General features: G+C 30.7%; 1 protein-coding gene across 7 annotated transcripts in view; it reads left to right on the top strand.

Moving 5' to 3' along the window:
- The window catches only part of LOC147067947 (Ig-like and fibronectin type-III domain-containing protein 2), a 277069-nt gene that overhangs the window by 141083 nt on the left and 122888 nt on the right, over window positions 1–13098 (top strand). The window lies entirely within an intron of this gene.

The raw sequence follows: 13098 nt of genomic DNA, 5'->3' as shown, positions 1-13098 counted from the left end.
TCGTATTCCATTGTTGTAATCGTATGTCACTTTATTTGGTCGCCATGATGGTTAAAAAAAGTGTTTATTTACATACGTTTCATTTAATTAAACGTGTAATTGGATTACAATGTAAATACGATTTACTGAAATAATTAAATGTTTAGTTTATATATTATATTATTGCACATGCAATTAATTAAAAAAAAAAATACTATTAAGTATATTCTAAAACTAGGTAGTTAACCAGTAAATTATTATAATCGGTGGCGGATTAAGTAAAAGACCAATGCAACAACTGATTTTAAGCCCCTCTATCAAAAATAATAAATAGTAAAAACATTACTAAAAATAATCATCATTGCGAATGGCAATGTTGACAATATGTCAAATAAAATCAAATAATACTCCAATAAAGTTTAAATTTGTTCGGTGCGCTGATGTCGCATAAATCGTAGAGAGCCCACTTTCAATTTTGATTTACCTATAGATTGACAATAATATAAAACCTCATTGGCTGTCAACCTCTCCGTACCAATGGCCGACACCTCTCCGCCTATTTGATTGCCTTACGAAATGTCAAAAATTAAATACGCGCCAAACCAATGAAACTTTAACTATAAACTTATTCTATATGGTAAAGCAATGGCTGATTATTTAATAATGTATATGACTATTTAACTAACAATACTTACCACTCATTAAAAATGAATAATAATTATTAAAAATATTTAAGATTACTAACCATATACAGAGTAAATATTTTATAATACCTATTTTCATATAAAGTATTGCTATTTTAATTAGGTATGTTTCTATAATACTCTATTTATAACATCTATAGTATTTATACGTGTACGCTAAAATGTTGCAGTAATAATTATAATAAATCTAAGCTCACATTGAAATGCAAATTGTTAGAACAAAAGGTATTTTCAATGCTGTACTGAAAAAACCGGTTTTCCAATTTTTATCGAACAAAACGAACCGTTTACCAAGAAATATTTTTTTAAATACTTTTCGTTTTTTTATGAAATTTATGTATACCTAGTAAATAATATGTTTCATTTGATCTATGAGTAAATTTCACACTGACAGTGTATCTTGAAAAGTTATCATTTCATTAATTATGAAATTACAATACATATTTATATACTTTTACAAAAGAGATATTATTGATCAATTATTGTTTAAAGTTTTTTTTAATAATAATTATCGACGTGTGCAATAAATTTGAATGTACAATATTTTCCTTCATAACCATAGAAGTAATGATTTTTAAAGTGTAATAGATAAAAACCGCCCGAAAGTTATATGTTAATATTCTTAAAATCGCTGTATAAACCGAGTAGTACCTATTTTACAACGTTTTTCTTAGCTCGTATTCTTATTTGCCCAGTAGTTCTTTGTCCGATACAAATCTTGCAATCTATTTCAACTAACTTCCCGACTAGCTAGACATGTGAAACTTTTAGAATATATCATAACACGATGCCAATGCATTTTTTTTAAGTAGAATTGAATTCATTTTCAGTTAATTCTGTTTTATATGAAAAGTTATTTCGACACCATTATTGGTTGGGGTCTGGGGTTCTAGCAACCAAATTATTAATATATACATGTGTTCCTATGGAAATCAATATGACATGTCAAAATGACATTTCAGTATTATTTCTATCAAGTACAAATTTCTTTGATCGTTTAAGCTAGTCAAGTCAAGTTTATATGATTTAACAGAACATTTAAAAACGTTGTTTATAAAAAGTTCTTTTTATATTGTAATTATTATATAGTAACACATATGTTCAGAAAATTAAACTAACTACACGTATATCAGTTGATAATAAAAACAAATATATTATCTACGTCCTCGAACAGTCAGTACAATTAAACGTATTTCATCCGCAAGTGATGTAAAACTAACTAAATTAATTTCTTTATATTATAAGACGAAATATATATGTGTATCGTGGTAGAGTCAACAATAAGAAGTAAAACAATAAAGTTAATTAAAGCTAAGTCTTGTTATAATGTGTGCTTATCAAAAATAAAAATAAATAATTGTAGGTGCGTAATGGAAAGGAAAAAGGAGATTTTATTAAAGACCAACTACACCAATGATTTACTTCGATATGAGTGAATAAAACAACTACAGTAATCTTTAGCACCAATAGAACAAAATGTTATGACTTATGACGTACAAGGGAATTCAGTTGTTATATACCCACCTACTATAAAACATTGTCCAGGAATGACAATAAAATGGTAATCGTAAGTTATCTATATAAACATAAACCGATAAAACTTAGATGAAAAACCTTTGTAATTGTCTACAATATAATTTAATAACATTAAGATGTTTGGTGGATGAGAATGGAATGAGATGTTTTGGTTTCAATTTGATTGAATAATTTTGAATTACATTTAATCAATGTTTATAAACAATAACTGGATATACAATGGAGATTATTTGTATACATACATATTATATTATATACTCATCATATCATTACGCCTGTTTATTGACAGTTATTTGCATCTAAAATAATGGTAGCATTATGTAAATGCCACCTACGCCATCATAATATTTAATATTTCATTTTATTATTTATTCAAAGTAACACCTGCCTGAATCACTTTAAACGTTTTAATAATATTGTCATAAGATTTTTTTTATTATTATCATTTATCACCACAGCTATTTATAAAATATATTATGGGAAATCCGAATATATAAAAAGTACAATTGTTACTTATATGCATGCACATAATTTTATTACTAGTAAATAGTACCATAATAATATACCTACTTATAGTGGAACTGTAAAAAAATAAGTGACATTGTAAAATTTGTATATTTTATGTTGGAGCTAGAAGTTAATGTTTAAACGTAATACTCGTAGGTTAATATAATAATAATAATATATATTTTTATTATTCATACACAGAAAATTCAATGGAAAATACTAGATAATATATTAATTCCCAATTTAAATGCTTATATATTTATAAAAAATATATATATTTTACCTTCTTAAAGGAATGTCAGAAACGGATATTTTATACCGATCGCCCTTTACGTTTTTGAAACTGAATTTATGAAATTATTATATTATATCTCATTAACATATCAATTTACGATTCATCAATGCACTGCGTGGAGACTTTAACATTATTTTGTTGTGATGTTTCTTTATGTACACTTTATTATACCAATAATTATTTTATTTCTATAAAATTTTATTTTTATATAATTTTGTCAAAATTTTATTGTTACAAATCATTTTTTAGTTCTAATTTGAAACGCACTATCGATTAAGCTACATAACATTGTGTCGTGTTATTTTATTAATAATAATACATAATAAGTTATTTATTTTATTGACTCTTTTTTTCACTTTTTCACAAGTGTTATCGTAATTAAATAAACACAATTCTTAAATAAAGTGTATTTTTATCGTTTTTAAACAGATTAGCAAGAATTACAATAATATTATACAAATTGTTGTGTATACCATACAAGTAATAAATAATAATACGTTTACAATTTATTAATATAATATTATAAAGCATTTACACACGAACAATATTTGCGTCCGAACCACCTTATATGAGAAGGTCACCGCGCAACGCTAGACAGATGCATTATTCTGCATGTATTTAACGAGTGGGCTGAAGGCGTCCTTGAGTGCACCGCAGCAGTCATCGATGGCAGATATTGCCAGCAACATTTCACATTAAACAATGCTCAACAACATGCACTATAAAGGCGAAGGAATGGTTTTAGATCATTAAGGCAGCTCACGTGCGGTACGTCATTGTATCGGGGAACCGACTCTGTTAAAAACTTGGCAGAGAAAACTTCCTTGTCCGATACTACGCAGTGATTCACTACATAATGATAAAGTCGTAGATAAGCATTGTTTTTTTTGTACTTAACAATTTGTATGCGGTGTACGGCGGCTTTCACTAAAATGATTGGAACCACTTAGGCATTATTCATTATTTAGTTATTTACTATTATTGATTGTGACTGGAATATAATATAAAGACACAATAATAAATTATCCCCACTTATACTCAGTATACTATATTATATTGAACCAAATTAAGCGTCGTGATTTAAAAAAATATATGTTTATAAGTAGTGACACCACTATTAATTATTGCGAGATCACCTATAAAATGAAGGAGGCTGACTATGGTACTATCATTGCTGGGAATGTAGAGGTGTCAAACAATCAATTAACAGAAAAGTTACATATGCATTAAATTTACTGTATTTTAAACATTCTAAATAATAAAAAGACTGATAAACAGAATCTATATAATTAATTATTACACATCGAGCATGTTCAACTTCAAGTAGGACTTAAATTGTCAATCTTCAACTTCTTCTTATTGTGCCATCCAATAGCAAAGGTCGGCCAACATCAAGGCGATCTTAGATTTGTCATCTGCTATCCAGAACAGTTCAGTGAAGCTGCACTCATACCAATCCCGGAGGTTCTTAACCCACAAAATGCGGCATCGTCCTCTTCTACGTTTACCATTGATCTTTCCTTGAATGACAGGTTGGGAAATGCTGTATTTTTGTCCTCTCATAATGTGGCCGAGGTACTCTAGTTTCCTGGTTTTGATACTACGCAGAACTTTTCGGTCCTTTTCCATTCGATTTAGAACTTCAACATTTTCGGGCACTCATTGCACCTATCACCAAACTATTCTGCTACTAAACTATGTTTTTATTAAACGAATAACAAAAGATATTTATTAAATTATAAGCAAGTGTGACACCAGTTACTACTTAAGGTGATTCAATACTTATACAATACAAAAATACAAACGCCGATTGCCAATAAGTAACGCAGTTTATAAATCACTTCAGAGAGTATTGTAGAAACATTAGTTAACTTTGTCGCAATTAGATAGGACACGTATAGCATAGTGCTCAGTGCACATGGGCGTGAATTCCGAGGGGCGCGTGTTCGTATCCTTTTAGGTGTCGTATTTTTTTCAAAAAGATTTTTTCTAGTGATTATATATTTCTCAGAAGTGTATTTAAAAAAAAATATTTATATTCTCCTAATATATAATGATAATACTTCGTAACGGTGAGGGCAAACTAAGCATTGTTTGAAAAGGTAGGAATTCAAATCTTCTTTTTCTCTTACTCCTACAGTAGGTCGTGAGTGACTCTACACAAATCTATTCGCACGAGGAGTCACGTAAGTTGGTTAAATATAGTAATGATTAATATATACCTTTCAAAATTACAATGAAATCATTTTATATTACAGCAGAATGTACACCCTTTTTACATTTTCATGATTCAATTCAAATGGGCCTATGGTGTGATGCCTGACTTTCATGACTATTCATTGATAAAATTAAAATATGCATTTTGTAATGTGAATGTCAGTAATTTTCCAGGTCTTCACAAGAGATAATTACTCGTTTATGATAATACAAAAATTATCATCCATATTCATTGTGCAACGTACAAAAATTCTCCGATTATATCATGTACGCTATTGATTCGTAATCTTTAATTAACAATATATTATCATATTGATATTTATTCAAAAATGTTTTCTTTTACGAATGAAATTGTAAGTTTTTGCTTGAGAGACTGAATTTTGAAGTCGCCATAGTCTACCTTCTACCAACCTTCCAAAAGTCACTCTTCGCCACTGACATACACATATAAGTAGTTCTGTATGTAACCAACAAATCACCTAAATATTCTGCATGCGAAATAATCTACCACTTATCTATGGAGGCTAGATAAGGAATGCACATCGCGATGCATTATGCAAGATGAACCGGCTCTGTTTGTTAAATTAAGTATCTGCGTGGAATTTTAATCATAATGTTGTAGTCCTAGGGCAAATATTGCATGTGTACTTAGCTGTGGTACTTTATTATTCAGTGCAGGGCTGCTTTATCTTCTATAATACATATTACATCACATTTGTGTTATGTAAATTATAATACAAAGTAAATACTTATTTCAATACTATGGAAATTTTACTTCAGTATTAAGGTTATTAGCATAATTTTAATGGGGTTTCGTCAAGGATTAGCAGTACAACTTTTCAGCATTTAAAAACTGATATGACACCAAATTGCTCACCTAGCTTAAAATATGTTTTCCTTTAGTATCTGTGGAGGTGCCTTTAATTCTAATAAAGCTCTCTCGAGTGAATAGGGATCAATAGTAATTGAGTTTTTTGAAATTGTCATAGTTTAAAAGAGATTATCCGTATTAAAATTAAATGTTATTGTTATGTAATAGTCGTAATGTAATGTAAGGTATAGTCTAAAATAGTAACAATATCAATAATCACATTCGCCCTGAATAATTCTTGTGCAATAGAATAATTTGCATTAGCGCATGTCTAAGGTTAATTTGTTTCTTTATAACGTTAATAGACAGTATTAATTGCATCGGTTCTCATGGTGTAGTACGTAAGGCGCTGGCCTTCCATCCGGGAGCTCTGGGCTTGATTCCCGTGAGGACACAATATAATTATGTGATTTTCTCAAAGCCTGTGTGTTTATGATTGTTTAAAATAACTAACGACCACCTTGTACGATAAAGCAAGGACATGGTTATTAAATATATTATATTAATTGTACTGACAAAAAAGATTATACCTAATTTAATTATATTTTTTTTATCATTTTTGTTTACTTTATGGTATCTGCACTATTCAAAAATAGATAAAAAGAAAAATCCTTGCGTGTCTCGTTTAATAAATTGTATTTTCCATTTACTCCATATTTTTCAAAAGAACCACTATTAATTAGAACCGTCAAAAAAGTAACAATATTTTTTGACAGATATTTCGATACCGATATCCGTTATCGATATCTTTTCTGTGAGTGAGTGTAGGATACTGTTATTTTATTATGTTAATTTTTGTAATGAAGATATTCATAATTCAAAATAGATTTAACTTACATATTAACATAATAAATTTTCGTAAACGACATTAACAAGTTCTAGTTTAATATTAGTAAGTAACTTATTACAATCATACTTAGTTGTTAATGCCGTGCGATATTACTGTCGACAAAGTTACTGTTTACAATAATTTCACTTCAAATTAGAGGATTTACAACTGACTGTAATTTAATTTATTATATTATTATATACCCACCCTATAATAATCATCCATTAGGGAATAAAAGTTAGTAATTAGTAAAGCTTAAATATCAAAGCACCCAAAAAAATGCACTATACTAATCTCATAAGTATTTTTGTACGCTATTCACTCACTAACAATATAAAAATAATATGTATTTACATAAACAACATTGTAGGTAAACATAAAATTATATAGCTATTATAGACAAATTATCGTAAAAAATTTGCTACGGTAATTCCGCAAATTATGTTTTTTTATCTATCAACATGCAAGATAATAATTAATATTATTCATAACATACACCTATAAAGGAAAAATATTCTAGTATTTATTTACAATATTCATCATTTCCTACTTCATATGTCTTAATGTCAATCGACCATCTCATAATCGTTTTCTGTAGCGTTATCATGGCCTCCACATCCGGAAAAGGGCCCCCAGACCAGGATATTTGGTGAGCCTCCCTACCTATCGCTAAGGTGAAAGGCAGTGTAATTTTTTACATTTGTGTTCATTTTATTGTTATATTTTTACATAGTATCACTGTGAAACCCCAGGGTTCTATGAGGTCAAATTAGAGTGTTTCGTGTATTTTCAGCGATTTTTATATTTTTAAATAAATCCAGTTGATTTGTTGAGTTGTTGGTACTCAGTATCATATTATGAAGTACTTACTAATCGTGACCCCGTTTGTGGTGGCTAAGTAACATGCAAACCTTCGACATATTGGATAAATAGCTAATTTTATAGTCAAGAAACACACTAAAAGTAATTATCACATAAAATTCTATACATGAATAATCATTTAACTATATCAATCTTCATCCATACCACATCATATTGCATCGGACATCATGTAAAGGTTCTTTATATACAATAGCACCGCAAGCGACTTTCTTTATTAAAGCAAATAATGTGTGGTGTATATATTATTATCTCACTTAATCGGCCACATCGCCCCCCCCCTTGTAGGGGCCATAATTGTTGGGTGATTGTTTACAGACCGAGATATACCTTCCTGGAAACAAAGTATACAATTCTTTGCAAACTTGTATCGCTAAAAAATTGCACGTGTAGAAATATTTATTTAAAATTCAACGCATGTACACATTTTCAAACATTGCAATCAAATTGCATCTAGTTTAGATAGTACTTAGGTACACGTCGTATTTTTTTTTAAATACGCGTTTTAATCAAAAATTCACACAAAGCGATCACGCGTTGTTACTTCTGATGAAAGACGAAAAAAATATCGCATACATGAGTGTGCATTTGCACATATTTTCCATTCTTGGCAAAAACAAAATTAGGCATTATTTTTTTAACAACAGTTTTTATGCGTAGTTTATTTCTTTAAGAACTGATATACATATTTAGGTCTGTAGTAAGCTTTAGTTTAATCAACGAGGTAATTTTCAAATTACCTATTCACCTATGTAATTTTGTTTGTTTACGAAATTTTTGAAGTAGCCATGTAGGTAGATTCGCTATTCAATGTTGTTGACCTCATTAGGTAAACGCACATCTTCAATACATTATCCGAATGAGCGATGACGCCAAGCCTTATTAAACAATCATCAAGTAAGTACACACGCAACACTGCTCCCACAAAAAAGAAACGGCTTCTGAAATCGCAAAACACATCCATGGCAGTGCTTTCCAAGATTTTTTTGAATCGCAACCCACCTTTTAAGAAGAAAAACTCTGCCAGACATGTGCCTGGAAGTTAAGGGGGTGGATTTTTTGCTATGTATGCATACTTACATAATATTAGACGTTTATTTCGAAAAACCTACTACATTACAGTACATTTTCTATTAAACCTTATCAATCAAAGAGTATATAATAATAAATATGCAAAAAAGTAATCACCATTTTTTGAAGTTGGGTATACTTCTTTTGGGGCGTTTGGTAGAGAGTGATATTGAGAGTTAGGAAAGTGCGCGACAGTATGAAGTTAGCTGCGAATCAGTCAGCTGTATACAAACGCAAGTTTGATAGTAGAATTGTTCCGCTTTACGAATTCATTATTGTCAGCCATTTGCAATTCCTTACGTAAACAAATGATTAAACGTCAGAGTGACATTTCTTACTATAAAAATAAAAGCAACGAGAAATAGTTATATAATTTAGTAATATAAGATAAACCAACGGCGCTCCAATAAGCTCACGAAAAATCTTGAGTGTGTATTTTAACAAGATAGTTAAGTGCTAGTCGAAGAATCTAGGTTATCACAAGTTTTGTTACGCCAAAGAAGTATAACTTCTAACGCGCGTACATAAGTAGACACACCGATTTTTTCTCAAGTGTATGTTATATTAATTAACTGACTTTTATATAGATATTAGCTATCGTGGATGGGTTCATGGTGCAGATATTTCATAGAACTTTCAAATCTTAAAGACTATTTATTTTCTCTAACTTGTATTTAAATTTTTTACATAACCATGATATATCAAAATTCGGTCCACGAGTTACAATGAAGAGAAACGTTACTCCATAGAGTTTCCAGGCTGACTCATTAGTAATTTGTCTGAATAATGATCAGACAACCGCAGATTACACAAATTGCTAAGAGATTTTTCATCCTCGCGTTAATCAAATTTTTAAAGTGGCACATAATATTTCAGAAGGTAAACCTCGCCTGTCTAAATATACCACTTTAAGCCAACTTTGATAATTATTATTTATTATGCGAATGCGTTTGTAATGTATGTACGAATCTAAAAACCACACGTCATGTAATATTTATAATGAGATTAAAAATCTTTACAAAATATCATCATCATTTTAGACCTCACACCCTTTAGCGGGTATTGGCCTCTTCCTAAAACTTTTTTCTATCCTGGAAGATGCAGCGTAGATGTTTTTCATCTCTTGCCGTTATGGTATATACGCATACCATATTATTGATAACTTTTTCGGCATTTTATCCACATAACTAATCCAGTGCAATCGCTGCTTTATCGTATGCCACATGATGTTTTTGCTACCATAAAAAATGTGGTTACATGTAAATTATACGTAAAACATTTCACTGTAGCACAGTTCGCCGTGAGCTTTCTATCGGAAAGAGAACACCGTATAGTATACGGTCTCTAATTTTATTAGACTCAATATGAACATTAATTTAATTTTCATATCCGATTTTGGCAAAATTCATGAAACTCACGAATGAAAACCTAAACTAACCTTACAAATAATCCAGTATATCGGCTATTTTTAAAAAAATTGTGCCGCTAGCTTCCTGTAAACCGGCAAAAGAACCGTGTTTTATTTAGACATGAATTTTATATCAGTACTTTACGACCAAAAGTCGCACCAAAGCTAGATATTGGTGCCTACAAGTTTGATACGGTCGACAGTTTCATATACCTTGGATCTCTTGTAACTCGACATAATGATATTACAGAAGAAATCAACAAGAGAATCATGTCTGCGAATAAATGCTACTTTGGTCTGTTAAGACATTTTAAGTCCCGCTTACTATCTCGCCGAACTAAAAGCACTCTTTACAACACACTTGTTAAGCCAGTGCTCACTTACGCATCGGAAACCTGGACATTAACTCTGCGAAATGAACGAGCCCTGAACATCTTTGAATGAAAAATTCTCCGCCGTATATATGGACCGATCAGGGATGGCACCAATTGAAGGAGAAGATATAATGCTGAACTCTACGGGCTGTACGAAGATTGCAGCGCAGTTCAATCAATTAAGATTGGGAGACTGCGATGGCTAGGTCATGTGCACCGTATGAATGACAATGAACCGGCAAAGAGAGTGATGTCCAGCAATCCAATAGGACGTAGAAGAAGAGGGAGGCCAAAGATTCGCTGGTTAGATGGAGCTGCCAGTGACTGCTGTATTCTGGGGGTACCAAATTGGAAAGCGACCACACTGGATAGGGACAGGTGGAGGGAGCTGTTAGAGGAAGCCAGGACCCACACCGGGTTGTCGCGCCGTTACGACCAAAAGATGTCGGACGGTCTTTAATATACGACCATAATATATTTCCGATACAACATTACATACGGCGAACTGTATACGTACAAATGTACGGACACGAAAGAATATACGCTGCCCGTTGTCCCTCGATCTAAAAATTCCAGATTCTTTTCGAGATTCTTCTCAAATGTATCTTGCTTCCATCTTCTTAACTGAGTGACCAGCATTCCGATTCATAGATGAATACTAAGCACAATAGAATTTTATATATACCCAGTGGTTTTAGTTTTCTTTGAGTATGCTATGCTTTCGGAGTGTAAAATAGCACATGTTGGCGAGGTTTATATGTATGTCGTCTTTTTTGGTATTTGTAGCAAGGTAACCAATGTAAACAAATGAACCCACGCGATAGTTTCAATAACATCGCCGCCAATGATAAGACTGTTAATATCATTATAATGATTCAATGTGAAGAACTGAGATATACCTAAAATAATATTGGATTAATATTTAGTTTAATATGATCGATGACAATATTTTATGCTTTGAAAATATGAAAGAATGCACAGCGATATTAAATTGTATATTAGTTGAGTATTTTGAAATATTATATCAGATCTTATGCATATTCAGTTCTGAATATACATAAGATCAGAGAATATATGATATTATATATAAAAAATTATATCAATATATTATATATGTTATATGAATATATGATATAGGTAATATATGAAAATATTTAATTTTGAAAAACATTAAACTATTTGAAAACATCGTAGATAATTTACGGCTGGGATCAGAATAATTTTAATAATAACATGTTCATTATTATAACTTTGATTTAAATATACAAATCATTTTTATTAATTAGAAACACTTTATTATCGTATTCTAAAATGTGAAAAATCGGAACAACTGTATTTTAAAGATCATTTTGATTATATATACATACATCGGTGCCTACATAATGAATGTTTAGGTAGAATTTAGTATATTTATGTGTAAGTATCAAATTATAACACTTGAACTGAGGTGAACAAAAATAGAAAGTCGCTAAAAACGAACGGGTTCGCACACCCGATGTTTAGGAAAAGTGTTAGGTTTTTCCTGTACCCGTGTTTTATATAAAAAGGCCTTTTGAGTTTACTTGTTTTTTAATTGATCTTTAGGAAGCCTTAATCTGTCTCATCAATCACAAATTCAAAGAAAAAGCTTTGACTTGGCTCTAACCGCAAAATGTTGTTGAAGGGTGAAAGCTTTTTAACTGAGAAACGTAACCTTTACCAAAATAAGATATCTCACGAGATGTGAGAGTTTGATAAGGTCAAAAAAGAAATATACTATAATATCATGAATATTTCTTTGGTAAAATTGGCTTTTCCTCTATAGGATGTAGCTACCAACCAACAGTGAAAGGATTTTAATTTATTGCTTACAAGAATTTTTTGTGAGCCATTCGCTGAAAGTTTTTCCATTTTGATGCCATCAATAAATAGACATATTAATTAAAAAGACATTTTCATTTCACCCAGCCTGTATGATCATTGTTTTATTATCCGTATATTTGGAATATAAGAGACCCTTTGCAAACGACCCTACTAATCGATATCTGGCATGAAACCATACTAATACGATTGTATTATAAATCAAACAATCTAATCACTGCTTCCTGTCTGGGATAAGTTGATGGAGCTACACGGATTCTTAGACTATAAAAATAACGTCTTTTTTCGTCACGTACAACGTAGATCTTTCTTCGGATAGTGAGCTAAGGAATGTTATACTTTTCTACTTACACACTGTGGCCGAAGTATTGTAGTTTTATAGTTTTAATAAAATAATACCTAGAACTTATCACTACTTGTCAATTTGTCTGAGGGCATCAAATTTAGTCACCCTTAAAATTCTTTTCACGCGGACGGTACACCAGTTGTATACTAATTAATTGGACATTCGATATAATTAGCATGTTATTTAAATGCGTAATTAAATAGTAATTAAATGCTCCGCGTC

This window comes from Rhyacophila brunnea, unplaced genomic scaffold, assembly GCF_057557595.1.
Source record: "Rhyacophila brunnea isolate RB1 unplaced genomic scaffold, BYU_Rbru_1.0 scaffold_3, whole genome shotgun sequence".
Classification (NCBI taxonomy): domain Eukaryota; kingdom Metazoa; phylum Arthropoda; class Insecta; order Trichoptera; family Rhyacophilidae; genus Rhyacophila; species Rhyacophila brunnea.
This window is presented reverse-complemented; position numbering and strand designations above follow the sequence as displayed.